This window comes from Malania oleifera, chromosome 6 (assembly GCF_029873635.1).
Source record: "Malania oleifera isolate guangnan ecotype guangnan chromosome 6, ASM2987363v1, whole genome shotgun sequence".
NCBI classification, from domain to species: Eukaryota; Viridiplantae; Streptophyta; class Magnoliopsida; order Santalales; family Ximeniaceae; genus Malania; species Malania oleifera.
The window spans coordinates 89,875,024-89,894,088 of record NC_080422.1 but is presented as its reverse complement, the minus strand read 5'-3'; positions in this window follow the sequence as shown (position 1 = coordinate 89,894,088).

Here is a 19,065-nt window from a genome sequence, read left to right as displayed (position 1 = left end):
ACCATATGAGCGGTCAACCGAACCTTAGCCATAGTCAATCGAACCTTAAATATGGTTGACCAAACCTCTCGGGTTGGTGAAATTTTTACCTGAGTTAAATAGGGTTAATTTTCATTAAACATAATTAAACAATTTTCAAAATACCCTTGATGTCCCCAACGGTTATATTTTTGCCCAACTCTATATATACATTCTCATTACTTATGATTAGGAAATTGATTAGTCTAAAACTCTCTCAAATTTTATACTCAACATATACTCTCTTTATTATTTCTTTTTTTTTTTTAAATCTTTCAAGGGAGTTTTGCTTTAAACATCCTTTGGGCATTTGTTTTACAAATCTAAATTGTTTTTACTCTCATCCTGCATATATTTTTATATATTATTTTGAGAGTATTATTTTAGTTTCTCCCACATATTTCATTTGATAAATATTCTTGGGAGTTAATATTATTTGCTTATGAATCTTGCACATCTATTGCAAGATTCAAAGACTCATTTGCTTGTGCTTGAGAAAATATTTTTAAGTCATAAACTCTAGATTCTCTAGCACCTTATTTAGAAAAATATTTTTGGAGAAATTTCATATTTGTGCATAAAATCTTTAAGCACTCATCATATATATTTTATTCAAAGATTATCTTTGTGAAAGTCATATCCTCACATTGAGCTTATTTGCATATCATACGTGAGTGTATTTGTGCTTATTGTTGTACACATCTACTTTTGAGAAGCACTCTGGCTGTACAAAAATATTTCATTTGAATATTTGTTGTAATCTCGACGGGTTGTCGGAAGAGAGAGACTAGCCATGTGAATAATCTTGAATTGCTCAGACTTGGTTAGGTGAGCATCATATTGGTTCAGACCTGGTTAAGAGAATTAGGTGCACCATCATGGTAAGGTGTTGTAAACAGTGTCGTTCCACCCGTGAAGTGAGCAACTAGTGGAATCCTTGAACTGTAGCTTAAGGCGGGGGTGTAGGCACAGTTGGCCGAACCCCGATAACATATCATGTGTCATTCTCTTTCCTTGCACTATTTAATTTTTCATATTTATTTTTTTATATTTCAATTTCTGTGAATGCTTGGAAATACTGGGATTGCTTTAATTATTTAAATATTTGCTTAGTTAATTACCAGTGTGATTGGGATTGTATAAAAAGACCCTAGATTGTGTACTGCTGTTACGTGGTTTAACTTAGACAAAAGTTTTTAAATTTTCAATTCACCCCCCTCTTGGGAATACACCAATTCCAATAATAAGGATTAATAATGAAACAGTTAAATTGCTTAATACTTAAGTATGAAATCTTGTATAGCGATTAAAGTATTGAAAGTCAAGGTGTAATCCCAAGAGAGGGGTGAATTGGGTTTATAAAAATTCTTGTAAGTATTTTTTCAAATTTTTAACCTTTTTTAAACTTAAGTGAACATACAAGAATGATTCAACTTTAAATCAACCACAATCCAAACACAAGTAAAAATAAAAATCACAAACCAAACAATAATCAATCAACCAATCACAATACTTAACCAAATTGTGAAAGCTTGCAACACTTTCTTATTTCAGCGTTTACCAAATTTCAGTTTGTAACCCTGTGTGATTGAATTTTTTTTTTTTGCGCTCCATTTAATCAAGATTTCCGCAAGCGGTTAATCAATGTACTCCCTTTAAGGTTTCCGAAAAATATTAACCAACGCATTTTCTTAGATTAAAAGGTCTTCTCAATCTCAGTTTTCAGCAATCCTGCACTTTGAAACTCAATTCGCATAGGTTGGAATTTTAATAGAAAAGGGTAGAGAGAGTGAGACTGAGATTTTTTACGAGGTTCGACTTATTCCCAGCCTATGTCCTCACCTTAGGCAAGACCACCTAAGGATTCCACTAACACGTTCCTTTGCGCGCAGAACAAGTCGATTGCAACCCTCCTTTAGGGTGGAGCCCCCTCACCAAGCGATACCCCACACTCAGTTACAACAATCCAATCACCTAAACCATCAAAGAAATAAGAAACAAGAAACAATTTCTTTTGTACAAAAAATGCGCTCAGATAGAGCTGGTTAGTACAATTGAAAACACTATATACTTCAATAACAAATATAAAAAGAAATAGAATTGAAACTCAAGAACAAATTCACCGGATCACTTCTCTTGATAAAAATTAGCAATTTAGATATTGGAGCTCAGAGAAGATTGATTGGAGACTCAGAGAAACTCAACAATTCTCAGTTTGAAAGAGTGAGTAAGAGAGCTTTGAGAGAGTAAGAGAGCTTTTAGCTTGAGAGCAGATTTTTCAATGCTTGGTGTGTGTTTGATTAGGGAAAACATATATTTATAGACTCAAAAAAGGTTATTTCGTTTTGCCCAAGATTACTTGGAGTGTTTCCCAAGTTTTTACAAAATTTAGGAAACAAGAAACTTAAATTTTAATTTTAAAACTTTTAAAAAATATAGCCGTTAACAATGTTCAGGTGCCTGAAGTCTCGGGGTCAGTCGCCTAAGGTTCCTTAAAACTGTGAATTTTCAACCAAAAATAGGGTCAGGCGCTTGAGGTGACAAGGGTTAGTCGCCTGAGCCTACACTGCCTCTTCATAAATTCATTAGGAAAATCTTCAGGCGCCTGAGCTTATTCTTCAGTTGCCTGAGGAAAATCTTTAGTCGCCTGAACTTATTCTTTAGTCGTTTGAATAGTTATATTTTCTGTTTTCAGTTCATTTTTCAAAAACACTTAGCTCTCTTACTTTGTTACTTATAAAAACATTTTTGGGGGTTTTAAAACAAGGTCTCTAAATCCATGATAACCCCTAATGAGTTTCAAAACATTTCCACATAATATTTAGTATGAAGTACTTACATAATTCAGCCTAAAGCCCATAAGAAAATAGTCTAAGCTTGAAGTCTTCATATGAGTCTTTGCTTTGAATCCTCTTAGACTTAGAGCTTGAGTCAACTTTAGGTTCCCACATGCTTTTGATCATTTTGGTTCACTTAAGCTTCTTTTGAATCACTTTAAAGATTAGTGTGGGTTTGTTGTCCTTGGTGATCTTGAACTTGCATTTCCTTTGATATTTTGAACTTTGTCATTCAAGCTTCTCTGAAATATCATCACTTAAAAAAAACATTTTAAATCAACCTTTATTTGTTATCATCAAAAAGAGATTCGAAAGCCATGTTAGGCCAACAATCTCCTCCTTTTTGATGATGACAAAAAAGGAGCAAAGATGAGAGAACCTTTGAAAAGGCTCCTCCTTACAATAAGCATGTCTTTTTAACAAATATGAAAAATGATGATTTCAAATATGTGTAAGTTCAAAATAAGTCACAATCAAGTATATTTCATTATAGCCATGTCATCATATATGCTCTATTAAGTTCTCATGTTCATTTTAGCTACCCCATGCTATATGTCAAGATTTATATGTTTTACATGTTTGCTACATATTTTCCATGTTCTTATTATTCATATTTGCCATATTCTTATTATTCATGTTTGCTTTATCATATTTGCTCAATATCCCCCCCCCCTTTGACATCAATCAAAAATAAAATGAGGGGCTTAGGTACAAAGAGTTTTAGCACTTTAAGAACAAAGTCATATTACACAAAAGCATAGGTAATGGAATTACAAGACAAACTGAAAACAAAAACAAACAAAGCAATAGAAGACAAAGCGAATACATAGAGAGTGTTTAATAGAAAGCAAAGTGATAAACAAATTAGTTATCAGCATCATCATCATCTTCCTCTTCAGCTTCCTCTTCATCACCTTCCTTACTTTCTTCCTTAGAATCTTCATCATCACTTCGAGGAGCAGAGCTAGTGTCCATAGGATCAACACCATGAGAGGAGCTAGCCTGATACTTCTCAACGAGTTAGGCATTGATCAAGTGACGAACAAGTAGTGTGAAGTGAAGATATATCCTCCCCAAAGGGTTTGAAGTCCTGATCTCATGTCTCTGCTGAAGGTGGAGAATTCATGATGAAAGGGAATGAACCAAGAGGGCGTATCAGTAGGAGGTCCTTGATCTTGATCTGGAGGAGGAGGAGGAGGAGGAGGTACAACAGCTGGTCTTTGAGGTCTACCTCCTTTCAAGAACCAACCATGATCATGCTTTTCATAGCCTATTTGCTTGAGGTTTGTGGAGGTGAAGAGGTCATATCGAGTACGTTTAATGAACAACTCAGAAGGTGTGGTAATATCAAGCTGAGCAAAAATAAGGTTCAACACACCTTCATAAGGAAGAGTGACATGAGTGGCTTCCAACTTGGCCCACATCCATTTCAAAATGAGGCTAGACAGATCAAGTTTCTTTCCCTTTAGTAAACACCATAAAAAAAAAAAAAGCAATCTACATAGGAAAGATGATCATACGAGCTAGCCTTAGGTAGGATGTTGTTGGAGATGATTTTATGAAGTATTTGGGCCTGAAGGTTCAGTTGTTTATACATAGGTGGATGGCCAAAGTATACGAGTTCGTTTACTATAATTAGAGGCAAAAACTCTTCGGGTGTGAAGCCTTGCTCTAGAATCCAAGTTTGAGCAAAGCGGGACATTCGAATTCACTCAGGGTGATATGCAAAAGGGGAGCTAGGATTTGATGTGTCAAAACAATTTTCTTTCCTCTAACTTCAATGGTTAGAACATTTTCACCATGGATCATGTTGGCAAAAAAAATTTGACTAGGTTGGGGTACATTCCTTTGGCTTGATAAACAACAAAATTTTTCCAACCAATATTCATAAACATAGGCAATATTTCAGGAAATTTGGAATCGAAGAAGGTGGTGTTGATCACCTTACCAAATATCAGGTCCGTAGAACGGAGAGTAAAACAATAACGAAGCTTTGATTGGGGAGTGACTAGCCATTGCTTGATGTTGTTATCGTCCCTTCCATAAGAGGATCCTCGGTTTGCTATCGTCTTGGTGCGAGGCATCTTGGATTTTTGAAGGATGGAGGAGATCACTGAAGAGAAACCCTAGAATCCAAGGGACAGAGTATAGAAGAAGGAGTTTGGGGCTGTGATTTGAGGGATTTTGAGTGAGGAAGCAAGGGAGACCAAAGGTTAGAGCTTCAGGTGAGTGATGGAGCAGGAGTTAGTAGCCTGAAGTTAGGGTTTTCGCTCTTTAAATATATAGATACCACGACATTAGGCGCCTAAAGATTAAGTTGAGTCGCCTGAAGATTTACAGTTCTTAATTCTCAATAGGCAATAGCACCTCAGTCACCTGAGGTTTACTGGTCAGGCGCCTGAGGTCCAAAGACACTCAGTGTAAGTGCCTGAACTTCTAAGCTCAATCGTCTAAAGTCCTCAAATTTTTAAAATTCTTTTTATACTTAATATGAAACCTACCTAAATCACTTCCCTACTATGTAACAACCCAAGTTCTCTTCTAATGGATATAAATCTTTCCTTGGGAAGAGGTTTTGTGAAGATATCCTCCAATTAGTCATTTGTATTTATAAATTCAAGTAGGATATCTTCTTTTTTTAACATAGTTTCTTAGAAAGTGATGTCTTATGTCAATGTGCTTAGTTCTTGAGTGTGATATTGGATTTTTGGAGATGTTTATTGCACTTGTGTTATCACACTTAATTGGTATGGTGGAATATTCTAGATTATAATCCTTTAATTATTGTTTCATGTACAAGGTTTGTGCACAACAACTCCCAGCTACTACATACTCAGCTTCAGCTGTGGACAAAGCTATGGAGTTTTGTTTCTTAGAAAACCAAGACACTAGAGATCATCCTAGAAAATGACAAGTCTCACTTGTACTTTTTCTATCTATCTTACACCCTACATAATCGGCATCTTAATAGCTAATCATTTCGAATCCGGTGTCCTTAGGATACCAAAGTCCTAAATCGATTGTTCCTATCAAGTACCTTAGGTTTTTTTTTACAGCTATTTGATGTGATTCTTTAGGCGTTGATTGAAAACGTGCACACATGCATACACTAAACATTATATTGGACCTACTAGCTGTTAAGCATAGCAAACTTCCTATCATACCTCTATAATATTTCATATCTACCGGTTTCCCTTTTTCATCTTTATCGAGGCTTATTGAAGTACTCATGGGGGTCCCTATGGGCTTACTACTTTCCATATTGAATTTCTTAAGCATATCTTTATATATTTGTATTGACTTATAAAAGTTTCATTTTTTGCTTGTTTGATTTGTAATCCTAGGAAGTAGTTCAGCTCTCCCATCATGCTCATTTCAAATTCTTCTTGCATACATTTAGCAAATTCTTTACGTAGATTATCATTTGTTACACCAAAAATAATATCATCTACATAAATTTGGATTATGAGCATGTCATCTTTCTTAGATTTGATGAATATCAACCTTACCTCTAAAAAACCCTTTATCTAGTAGAAATCCACTAAGCCTTTCATACCAAGCCCTAGGGGCTTGTTTCAAGTCATATAAACCCTTAGCTAACTTATAAACATATTCAGGTTTTTGTATGTCTTCAAAACCCGGTGGTTGTTCTACATATACCTTTTCATTAATATAACCATTTAAAAATGCATTCTTTACATCAATTTGATACAATTTAAATTCCTTATGAGATTCTTGAGTTAAGAGCATTCTAATTGCTTCCATTCTAGCTACGGGAGCCAATTTTTCATCATAATCTATTCCTTCTTCTTGGTTATATTCTTTAGCTACAAGTCTAACTTTATTTCTTACCACTATTCCATTTTCATCCTTTTTATTTCTAAATACCCATATAGTTCCTATGATTAAATGGTTATCCGGTTTGAGAACTAATTCTCATACTTCTTTCAAATTGATTTAACTCTTCTTGTATGACAATTATCCATGAGTCATCATTTAGAACTTCTACAACATTCGTTGGCTTATCTTGAGACAAGAAAGCATAATGATTGCATAGATTTTTCAAAGAGGGTCTTGTAGTTATACCTTGTGATGGTTCTCCTATTATTTGATCTTTTAGATGATTTCTTACATATTTCCATTCTTTTGGTAATTTAGTATTTTCAATAGCATTATTATTTGATTTTCCTTCATTTTCTTCTTCTTTTGCTTCTACTATGTCTAAGTCTTTTTGTTTTTGAGTAGTTTGAACTTCTTCAACTTTTAATGGTTTATTGAATAGACTTTCTTCATCAAATGTTACATGAATTGATTCCAAGATTGTAAGAGTTCTTTTATTGTATATTTTATAGGCTTTTTTTTTAATGAATATCTTAGGAGTATTCTTTCATCAGCTTTTGCATCAAATTTGCCTAAATCATCTTTATCATTTAATACATAGCATTTACATAAAAAAACATGGAAATAAGATATGTTAGGCCTTCTACCTTTCCAAAGTTCATAGGGAGTTTTTGTAATGCCCCTGACCTGCCACGTGAGGCTCGGAGTGTTATGAGACCAATCATACATCTCTGATACCATTTACACAACAGAATTAATTAAATAACCTCAAACAAAATACCAGAGTTCTATATTTACATAGGCAGACCCATAAAATACAATCTCATTCTTCATATCACATAACCAGGATAAAATATATTAAACATAAAACTATACACATAACCATTCTGGTATCCACTCACAAAAACTAACCCCGCCCTGGAGCTATCTAAGCTTGATCACCTGGAAGACCTGAAAAAATTAAATATTCGCCGGGGTGAGACACCTCTCTGTAAGGAAGAAATAAATTATAATAGTGTGTGGCTGAAGTATTTAATATAATTACAAAATATACATACAATTGTATTTCATTATCCATAGCAGCCAAGAAAATGCATTCATAATCACATCATTGTCGACTTCTCCATCTCCCAATCACACACACTCAAACATAATTATTTTTACTAATAATTTCCAAGAATAGAGAAGTCTGCCCGCTTATACAAGTAGATTCCCTCTGCTCTAGTGCTAACAAACATTAGGGCACTCGCCTTTCTCAGTAAGCCCTTGGGTTATGTATTTAGGTAGAGTTTCCGAGAATAGGGAAGGTCACCCGCCCATACAAGTGACTTCCCTCTGCTCTGGTACCACAAATAATTACCAGAGCACTGGCCTTCCTCAGCAAGCCTTCAGGTGGAGTAATCTACTTTACCATAAATACTTATGCAATTAAAGTTAAACATAAATAACGTTAATCATTTCACCAGTTCCACATGTACACATACCACACTCAATCCACACAAGATACGCACATAATCTTCTTAACTACACAGGTTACAATACAAGCTTCTCAATCACACCCACAAAGGGTCCATAACCATGCAAGTATCACAATCCACACAAAATTACTCACACAATCTTCATTTACTCCCACAAACACACAACCCTATTCAGGGTAAATAGGTAAAACAAACTCCTCATACCACTGCCAATATTTTACCCCCCATACAAACGCCCATATAACGACCTCCTCGTACCACTTCCAACGTTATATGGTTATTTATATCAGGTACAATATAACGACCTCCTCATACCACTGCCAACGTTATATTGCAATTTATATTAGATACGATATAACAACCTCCTTATACCACTACCAATGTTATATTGCAATTTTACATGAACCACAACACAATACACATCTAGTACATGCAAACACATCAACGCTTTTCCATTCATAGGATTTGATCATCCAATCAGCGTCACAACCAAATAGTATCCACAATCCAAACAGTATCCGTAAGCGAACATCAATCAAAATCAAGAAGCACCTGCAACCATTTAATTATCAAAGTTGTTTTCATGCCACACAATTTTTCCCAATATAATATATAATTAAAAGCATAATTTTCAATACTTGCACCGTTTAGAAAATTTTACCAATATATATATATATAGAATTTGATACTCAAAATTTAATTAGTTTAAAATTAATAAAAATTTATTGTAAAGTATTTCCCCTTACCTGCTCCTCGAGATTCAGCCTAAAATCGAACAAAAACGAGACCCTATATTCCAAAAATCCCAACTTTCTCAAATCTCAGAAAAACACTCATTTAATATTTCCTAAGTTCCACATATCTCAAAATAATAATAAAACCTTAAAATATCTCACTTACCCTGATTTTGGGATGTTTCTCCAAACTTCTCAAATCGAAATTCTGCTCCGCCTATGTTATAAAGAATTTTTCCAGAAGTCTTGTGATAGCTTCTGATCGTCGAATCAGGCTAAATCCGGGTCAGATTTGAAGAGAGAAGGCAGAGGAGTCGTATTTAGAGATAGAAGAAAAATGAAATCCTTTGCTGAAATTATGATTTTTGCCTATTTATAGGCAACTTGAAACGTGGCCTTGTCAACGAGACATCTAGACTCGTCGACGAGCCCAAGAACACAGTTTGTTGGCCTAATAACGCTTACAATTCTTATTTTGATGATAACAAATCAAATGATATGTTTAATATGTTTCAAGTAAAAGGTTTCAGGAAAATAACGGAGCTCAAGTGCATAAAAAAGTTCATGGATTACAAAGAGCCTGAAGAACAAAGTGATATTGAAAAGCTCAAGGGAAAGATTGCAACTATAAAGATGATGGAAGAACAAGTTTGAAGACTAAACGAATTATACTTTTAAGGATATTCTAAAATATAAGTACTTCAAAGTAAATCTCAAGTATAAAGTGATTTGAATCTCATAGAAAGTTAAAAATATGTTTTTTATACACATACCCTAAAGAATAATTTTCAAATCAATAAAAAGAAAGGGTTTAAGAAAAGGAATTTTTTTAAATAATGAAGGGACAAGAGACTGCCATGATGAGGCAGGCGACTGGTAATTTAAATAGAAGGTCTTTTTAAAAGTCAGTAGCTAGATAGACGACTGCCTAAACTGATAGGCGCCTGTGTGAACAAACCAGGCGACTGCCTTGGTTCTAGCAGGCGACTACCTGCATTCTGTGTTAAGAGTTTTTGTATGACAGACGACTACTAAGTCATGGCAGACGACTGCCACTCGAACGTTGGCAATAAATTTCTCAACGAGAAGATTTTTTGAACCACGTTTTTAATATATTTATTTCTAAATATTTGGAAATGAATTTTAGAAATCTTTGGGAGTAATGGATGATTTCTTAAAAACTCTATAAATAGTCTTAATCTCAACATTTTAAATAGATGAGAAAAGAAAGGATTGAGAGAACATTGATGAGATATTCAAAAGAGTTTTGAAATTGTGCAATCTTCTAAAGTTTCCAAATCTAGTGATTTTCAACAAAATTTCTGATTCGGAAATATTCAAAGGCTTATAAATCAAAGTAAGTTTTCAAAGGTTTTAGATCAACCGATCTTCAAGTATTGAAAATTCTGTTTTCAAAGGATCTATAACACTTTCAAGGTTAAATCTCTGATCTGAAATTGATTTATATTTTGAAGCAGAGTTTTCCAACAATCAAAATCTTTCATTCTCTTTGGAAAAATATAAAGTAATTTATACCAAGAATTAAGTTTGAAATTTCTTATATTTGAATTACTTTGAGGTATAAAGTGAGCTGATCGTTGTACTAATTTACTCTATTGTGAGAGTTCTTTTTTTGTACACAAATTTCCTTTTTATCTTTCCAAAGCGATTCAGAATTGTTGAATTGTTAAGCCGAATAAGGGGTTATTATTTGGAGAGGCGGGCTCTAGCTTAATCGAAGGAGTGTGTTGTAAATTGGTATTGTTCTACCAGGTAAAGGAACTGATATAGTGGAATCCTTTGGTGTTTTTGCCAAAGGTGAGGACGTAGGCTGTGTTGAAGCCGAACCTCGTAAAAACTCTTGTCTCTTTCTCTCTAATTTACTTTACATTCTTTACTTGCTATTGTTATATGATTTATATTGTTCTAAATTGAGAAAAAAACAAAAAGTACTTGATATTTAGAAAGTACGTTTTGATTAATCGTTTGCGGAAACCCAAGAAGGGAGTACGTTGATTAATCTGCGGAAATCTTGATCAAGTAAAGTGTATGCTAAGAGTTTACAGGGAAATCAACAAAAACTTTTACATTCTGATCGAGTGATTGAATTATCATGATTTCATTGATTGACTTGTAAATTTAAATTTCAATATTCTTGAGTGTGGTTATCATTCATATATATATATATATATATATATATCTTGTTTTCTGGGTTGTTAAAATCAAAATTCTATAAATCATTAAAATATTAAAAAGAATCCAATTCACCCCCCTCTTGGGAAGCTATTCCTCATTTCACAGTTTGTGGACGAAATTGGGAGCTCGTCGATGAAATTAAGAAATATGAGAACTTCTCTTGGTAAACCTTCGTCGACGAGACATGCATACTCGGCGACAAGGCTCAAAAGATTGCTCATTGATTACGCGCTAAAACTGCGTAATTAGGCATCTTAATTTGGACAATATGATTTCTATTTTTAATTAAATATCTAATTACGTCCAATATTTTAACAAAGTGTCCTATTTATCATTTTTTATTTTTATTGAAAATTTTATGAATTTTTTGTAATTTTTTATCGCAGAAAAATTACCAGGAGTCAAAACCCGCATCAGTTCGTAATTTACTCATATCTTTTCTGTTCGAATTCCGATCGAGATGATTCAAATTTTTGGAGAAATATGAAAGAATTATCTACAACTTCTGTGTTTTAAGTTTCAAGAGAAACAGGCTTTATAAAGGTAAAAATTGGCTGTGTTTGTGGAGAACAAAAATGAGAAAAAAATAAAATAAAATCGTGGTTGATGTGACCTGGCCATGCATGGCCAGGTCGGGTCGTGGATCCTCCAGCTGGTCTAGGGAAGAGTCTCCCATCTTCTTTATTTAATCCCCCTAATCTCCCCTGCGCAGAGTGTGCCCCCGGCACCACTCTCCTTCCTCCTTGTCTCTCCCTTAACCCCCTTCTTCTCTGTCTTTGTTTTTTTCTTTGTTTCTTTCAACTTCCTCTTTTACTTGCTCTCTTCTCTTACCTCTACTCTCTCTCTCTCTCTCTCTCTTTCCCAGTTCCACTCTCCCCTGCTCCTTTTCTCTCTCCAATCTCTCATCCTCTTATTCTCACTCTCTCCCTCTCGGTTAATCTTCGTGTCTCTGCAACATCTGGCCAAACCTTGTGCACCAGCTCCACCGCAGCAACACAGATCAACCAAAGCCTGCTGCTGCACGACCTCCTCTTTACCATTCCTCAAGCCGCCAACAGACAGCTGCTCCTCTGCTTCTCGGCCATAAGCCGCTGCAAACTACTGCTCCAACTCCCAGCCACCACAGCTCTCGGCCTCCCTCTGCCATCATCCACTCCGGCCCTCCGCAGCAACACTAGACCAGAACACAGCAGCACGCTTCTGGCCAGCCACCCGAGGCCTCCTCTTCCTGGTAGCAACCGAGCAGCCGAGACCTGCGGCAACTGCGAGCCACCCGAGCAGCCACATCTCTCTCTCTCTCTCTCTCTCTCTCTCTCTCTCTCTCTCTCTCTCTCTCTCTCTTTGCTTATTTGAATTGTATTGCTTTATTGTTGAGTTCAAAATTACATTGTCAAGTTTATTTTTTTTAGCACTCATATACTTAGTTATTTAACTTTTTGTGTCTTGTTTTTCATAGTTCTTATTTCAACACTTATTTAATGTGTGGTTTGAAGTTAATATTTATTGAGGGCATTTGTGTTCTTGTCATTGTTGAGTAGGGAATTAATTTGGGTTATACCATAATTGAGTTTTATTTCTTTTACGGTATTGAGTAGAGTTATGCTTGTGTTGGGAGTATTTTATTGTTGCAATTAGTTATTGTGGAATTAATTTGACCCGACAATTGTGGATTGCAAGAATGAGTGGCTAAGTTTTATAACTTGGGTTGTGGGTCATTTGCGTTCCATGGTTTATTAGTTATCCTATGATATTATTAATAAACTTTTATATGGCTAAAATCGAAAATTGAAAGCATTGTTGATAAATCGCGGACTCTTATTTCTTATTTTGTTGTTGACGATAGGCACATCAAAACCTTGATTTAATCTAGGATTTTCATCAACTAATTTTTACATGACATTCAGTTGATGCTTAATGAGAGTTTTTATTTTTTTTCGTTTGGATGTGGCAAATTTACTCGAGCTTTAGTAATAAAATTTCATCTTTTCCATTCATAGAATTTGTTTGAGTATTTTTGTTATTGAGTTTGCTTTACTTTCCTTTAAAGTTAATGTTGAAATTAAATGTTTGTTTAAGTTAATTGGTGTGATAGTTTATTTCATTGTTGAAGAGTTTTTCAAAGTTTTTTTTTTTTTTTTCTCTCTCTCTCTCTCTCTCTCTCTCCTTTGCCTTACTTAAATTTAATGTTTGTATGAGTTAATTTCATTGTTGAGTTTATCTTTCTTTAGCCATTATTGAAGTAGTTATTTTTATTTAAGTTACTTTTGTTGTTGTATTTAGTTTGTTTTTATTTAAAGTTGTTATTGGAATTAAATTTTTTTTAAGATATTGGTGTGTTAAAATTTACTTTAATGTTGTAGGATTCTCATTTACTCTCTCTCTTCCTCTTGTTCTTATTTAGTTGTCTTATTTAAACTTTAATGTCATTTTAATATTTAATGGAACTTATTATTGTTAGATTAATTTTCATTTAAGCTCATTTTAATGTGGATTTAAATCGTTTAGTATTTGGTTGAGTGTAAGACTTTGTTTAAGTTTTATTTTGTTTAAGATTTTATTTAGGTGTAGTTTATTTTTTTTAGACTCTTGTTTAAGTTCATTTAATTGTTGAATGTCTTTATGAGATTAATGCAGTCATTTTCCTTAGTCTATTATTTGAATGCTTAAAGAGTTAGTCATTTTGCTTGTTTAATTTCGTTATTGTTTGTTTGAATGGGTGAATGAGTCATTAAATGGATTATACTGGGTTGGCGTAGTTGGTTCATTTGTTTAATTGCATGGTAGTTATTTTTATGTTTAAGCATGTTATGTTTTTAGTTTAGGTTTCACTTGTTTTAATTTCGTCACAAATTCTCAAAAACCCCAGAAATCGAATATGAACTGTGTTCAGTGAATTGTTTTCTTATTTTCTTCTTTCTCTTTTACACAAGTTTGAAACCAATTTACATTCCTTGAGGAGACGATCTGACCTTTTAAGCTAATTATTATGCGACAAAACTCCTATACTTAGAATAACCTTTGCGCTGCTCATTAGAGTGAGTCACCATGCATGCAATTTACTTGAGGCCCATGCATTTGCATGGATCATGCACTTCTTTCATGTAGAGCTGCTTTATAAAAGGGTTCATGCAACATGAAAGGAAAGTATGAGTTTGCATGGGCCATGCAAAGGCCCATGCGTTGGAATTTTTTTAAGAAGCCTGTAGGGCTATACGCTAGGGCAGCCTCAATCAAGGGAGGGAGTTTTTGGGAGTCTATCTTTGGGAACCGTGAGCAGGGAGTAGCTGGAGGCCTCCTCACAGACGACCATCTCTTCATCTCTCTCTCTCTCTCATTGTTACCTCATTTGAATTTAATATTTGTTTGAGTTATTTTTATTGTTAAGTTTAGTTTGTTTTTATTTAAAGTTATTATTGGAATTAAATTTTTTTTAAGATATTAGTGTGTTGAATTTATTTTAATATTGAAGGGTTCTCATTCTCTCTCTCTCTCTCTCTCTCTCTTGTTTCTTTATTTAATTATTTTGTTTAAACTTCAGTATCATTTTAATATTTATTGGAACTTATTATTGTTGGATTGATTTTCATTTAAGCTCATTTTAATGTGAATTTATTTTGTTTAAACATTTGGTTGAGTTTATTTTTATTTAGGCCTTTGTTTAAGTTAAGTTTATTTTTATTTAAGACATTGTGGAGTTTATTTTAATTGTTGAATGTCTTTTATGAGACTAATGAAGTCTTTTGTTGACCTTATGGGTCATGCCTGTTTTGATTATGACAAATACTTTGGTATTTAATGTCTATCAAGTTTGTGTGCAAGTTCATATTAGCTTGATCATTTGATAACACGTGAAAGCTTGAAGACTAAAGACCTAGAAGATCTATTTTATATTGTAATTCATGTTATATTTTGGTTCTGTAATAATTTCATTTCAAAGGTTTGTAATAATCTCTACATGTCACGCATATAGGTAATTGTAAGCTCAAAATGACCATAAAATGACCATAGGGGTTGAATGACTTTAGGGCACCCTTCGGTAGATAGACGTCGGATTTTTGGGACTATCTCAAAACGGCCTCGGTAAAGACCCTAGTATGACCTTAGGTCCCAACACTCACACACATATCATATAATATACAAGAGTGTTAAATATGTGCTTAAAATGAATATTATTAGGGATTTTGTGAGAGTTCGGGCGACCGAACCCCTGGAGTTCAAAACTCCTCGGACGCCCGAACTGTTGATAAGTCAACAGTTGACTTAGGCTCTCGGGCGACCAAACCAAATTGTGCATACTCTCCTTGGGCACCCAAACCCTTCGAAAGGGACATTCCACCAACTCAGGCGACCAACCTTTTTAGTTCAAATTGAGCCTCGGGCGACCAAACACAAGAGTTCGGGTGACCTAACCAAGGACCGGGCACCCGAAATTACGTAGTAATACTATTGACTTTGATTCAGGCTGCCAAAGCATGACACGAGCGACCGAACTCATTTAAATTACTTTTATTCCTGTGTCTATTCAGACGAGTGAACCTCGAATCAGCCACTCGAACCTCAGCAGGTTAAAATTAATTTAACCGCGGTAAAACTAGGTTAAGTGTGTTTAAAAATTTTGAATCTTTTCTAATAATTTCTAACAAGTCCCAAACGATTATATTTTTACCCCTGCATATAAATATGGGTTCATTTGTGAGGATTAGAGAGAGATTAGCCAAAAATAATTAGCCAAAAATCCTCTCTCTTGAAAATACTCACTTTGCTCAAATACCTTCAAATACTCATTCCTTTGATAAATCTTGGTATTGTAAGAGCTTAGTAAGTGTGCTTGTAATTCCTAGATAGTGCTAAATACTCCCACTTACTAGTGTGATTGAGATATTATTTTTGGGGAGTTTAACTTAGATTTATCCCACAGATTTTCATATTATAAATCTTGTGTTGGGATAACCTAGTAAGCTTAGGATATTTGCATCTTTGTTGCAAGTGTCCAATAGCTTGGTTTTTGTTGTGCAAATATTTTTTTTTCAAACAAGTAAAACATTTTCAAACTAGTATTGTGCGTATTTCATTGAGGAAAATCTTTTTGAACTAGTTTGATTATTTGATTCATATCATTGATTTGCTACTAAACTGTGCTTTGTTTAGATTCCAAGATACTGCTTGTTTTGAACACTCTTGAGCATATCACTGATCATACCATATTAAGTGTTGTTAGCACGACTATTTGCATCACTGAGCTTACATGACCTACATTGTTGATGTGTATGTGATTGCGCGTATTTGGGTACATATCTGCTTTACATGAAAGCATAATCACTGTACCGACTTGATTTTGAGTGAAAATACTGTTGTATTTCCATGCGTGACCTGAGGGGGTTTGATCTAGCCCGAAAGGATCAGATTGGGGTCACCCCTATGAATTTGACCTAGGGCCTTCTCTGCCCCGCAATGAGAGTTTGTAAAGGTTGAGGCCAGCTCTGTGCTAATTAACCTAGTTGTATTAGGTGCCACTTCACCTGTTAAGTGAGTCATTAGTGGAATCCTCAGGCTTGTGAGGTAGAGGCGGGGACGTAGGCACAGTTGGCGACGTAGGCACAATTGGCCGAACTCCAATAACATATCGTGTGTCTGTTTATATTTATGCACTTTATATTTACCGCACGTGTATGTTATTGTGTGAATGATGCACATGATTTAAATTCTACATATTCTACTTATCTGCACATTTAGGTAGATAGACCTAGGTTGTGAATGCACTGTTGTTGAACTAGTTTAACCTAAGAGAAAAAGTTTTAAATTCCAATTCCCCCCCCCCTCCCTCTTGGGAATACACCAAAACTATCATCTTCTTTCTTAGTTTATTATTTGAATGCTTAAAGAGTTGATTATTTTGCTTGTTTAATTTCGTTATTATTTATTTGAATGGTTGAATGAGTCCTCGAATGGATTATACTGGGTTGGCATAGTTGGTTGGTTTGTTTAATTTTATGGTAGTTATCTTTTCTGTTTAAGCATGTTATGTTTTTAGTTTAGGTTTTGGTTTGTTTTAATTTCGTCACAAACTCTCAAAAATACCAAGAAATTGAATCTAAACTATGTTTAGTGAATGCTTTTTTATTTTTTATTTTTTGTTTTTTGTTTTAATGCTAGTTTGAAATTAATCTACATTCCCTAAAGAGATGATCTGACATTTTGGGCTAATTATTATACGACAGGACTCCTATACTTGGGATAGCCTTTGCCCTTCTTATTTTTGAGTGAGTCACATGGTATAATTGAAAATTTTTCCAATCAAAAATTTCTTACTCGTCGCATCATTTGTGAAATACTTAGCCTCAAGTGCATGCCACAACTTTTTTGTAGCAGCCATATTCTAATAGAGATCAAACAGATTTTCTGACATTGAATTGCAAATGTGGCCTTTGCATATATAATCATCTTGTTCTCATTTTAGTCTTGCACATCCTTGAGCCAAAGCCTCATTCTCATTTATAGCAGGTTTGGGGGTGGTCATAACATACACCACTTTGAGACCCGCAAGAAGGAAGTGCATCTTTTTCTGCCAGCGCCTGAAATTGCTTTCATCGAATCATTTAAGTTTGACAAAATTAGCAGCAAATTCCCTCAAGGTTGACGAACCAGCCATAACAAAATAATGATTTAAGAATGTAAGAATAGTATAGGAAAATACTGCAGATTAGAAAATGTTTCAAGGCACATTACAACGTCGTTTTCCTTAAAATGTTATTTCCTCCCACTAGATTGATATGTATTGAGTTAGCAAATACATTTTCAGGATATAATGAAACCTAAAATATATTTTTGATATCAATTTGCGTAATACACAAACGAAACTAATCACAAAAATCCTTAAAATAATCTGAACAAATTTTCTGAAATTTTATTTCTACAGATAATAAAATTCAGATTTGAAAAAAAGATATAATTTGATGAAGCTTTATATAAGAAATAGAAGGAGAGAATAATGAATTTTCTGCATTTTTTGTGGAGTTAATTTTGTCTTTAAATAGACAGAATTGTGCCTTTTTTCGAAAGGTTGCATCTATTCAAATCACAAAACTTATATCTTCATGTTCGGTCGATTGTTGACGGTCGCACCTGGTCGCGCCACTTGATCTTATAAAAAATATAAGATTAATTTTAATCCATCTAATCATGATCAAAGGTCACGATCTCGCAATGATACAAGTATGCTAAGTGCTTGTGAGCTAACTAAATGTGCCACTAGCGCCCTAGAGTCCACGAGCATTGTCTTAGGGTGCACTAGAGTGCACACTAGCACTTTCTCTTAATCAATTTTAAAAGATTATTTCATCTTATCATTTATTAAAGACCTTTTATTTTCTACTTTTTCCAATGTAGGGCAAACCCACATAACATTAAATACTCATCATGAGTGTTTTAAAAAATTCATAAATAGAAGACTTTGAAGACCTATAAAATCATATATTTTAGAAAATATTTCAACACTTGTGATTTACACATGTGTTCATATAGACATAATAATAATAATAATAATAATAATAATAATAATAATAATAATAATAATAATAATAATATTGTAGTTTTTAATAGCTCTTATATTTTCCTATTATTCAAATAGAATTGCTAGAATATCCCAGAACTTCTAATAATAATAATAATAATAATAATAATAATAATAATAATAATAATAATATTTTGTACTCTATTGTAATGTACACATATAATAATAATTATTATTAATAATAAATAGTCATAATAATAAAAATAGAATTTTGAACAATAGTAATAACCATCATAATCTATACTAATATTATGCAAGACAAGGAAGCTTTGGTCATGAAAGTTTTTCCAAAGAAGTTCTCAATCCTTGTCTATTTCACCCCCAAAATTCCCTAAGTTGCCTTACTTCATATGTATTTAATATAATTGTTAAAAGGATTGACAAAGAGATTG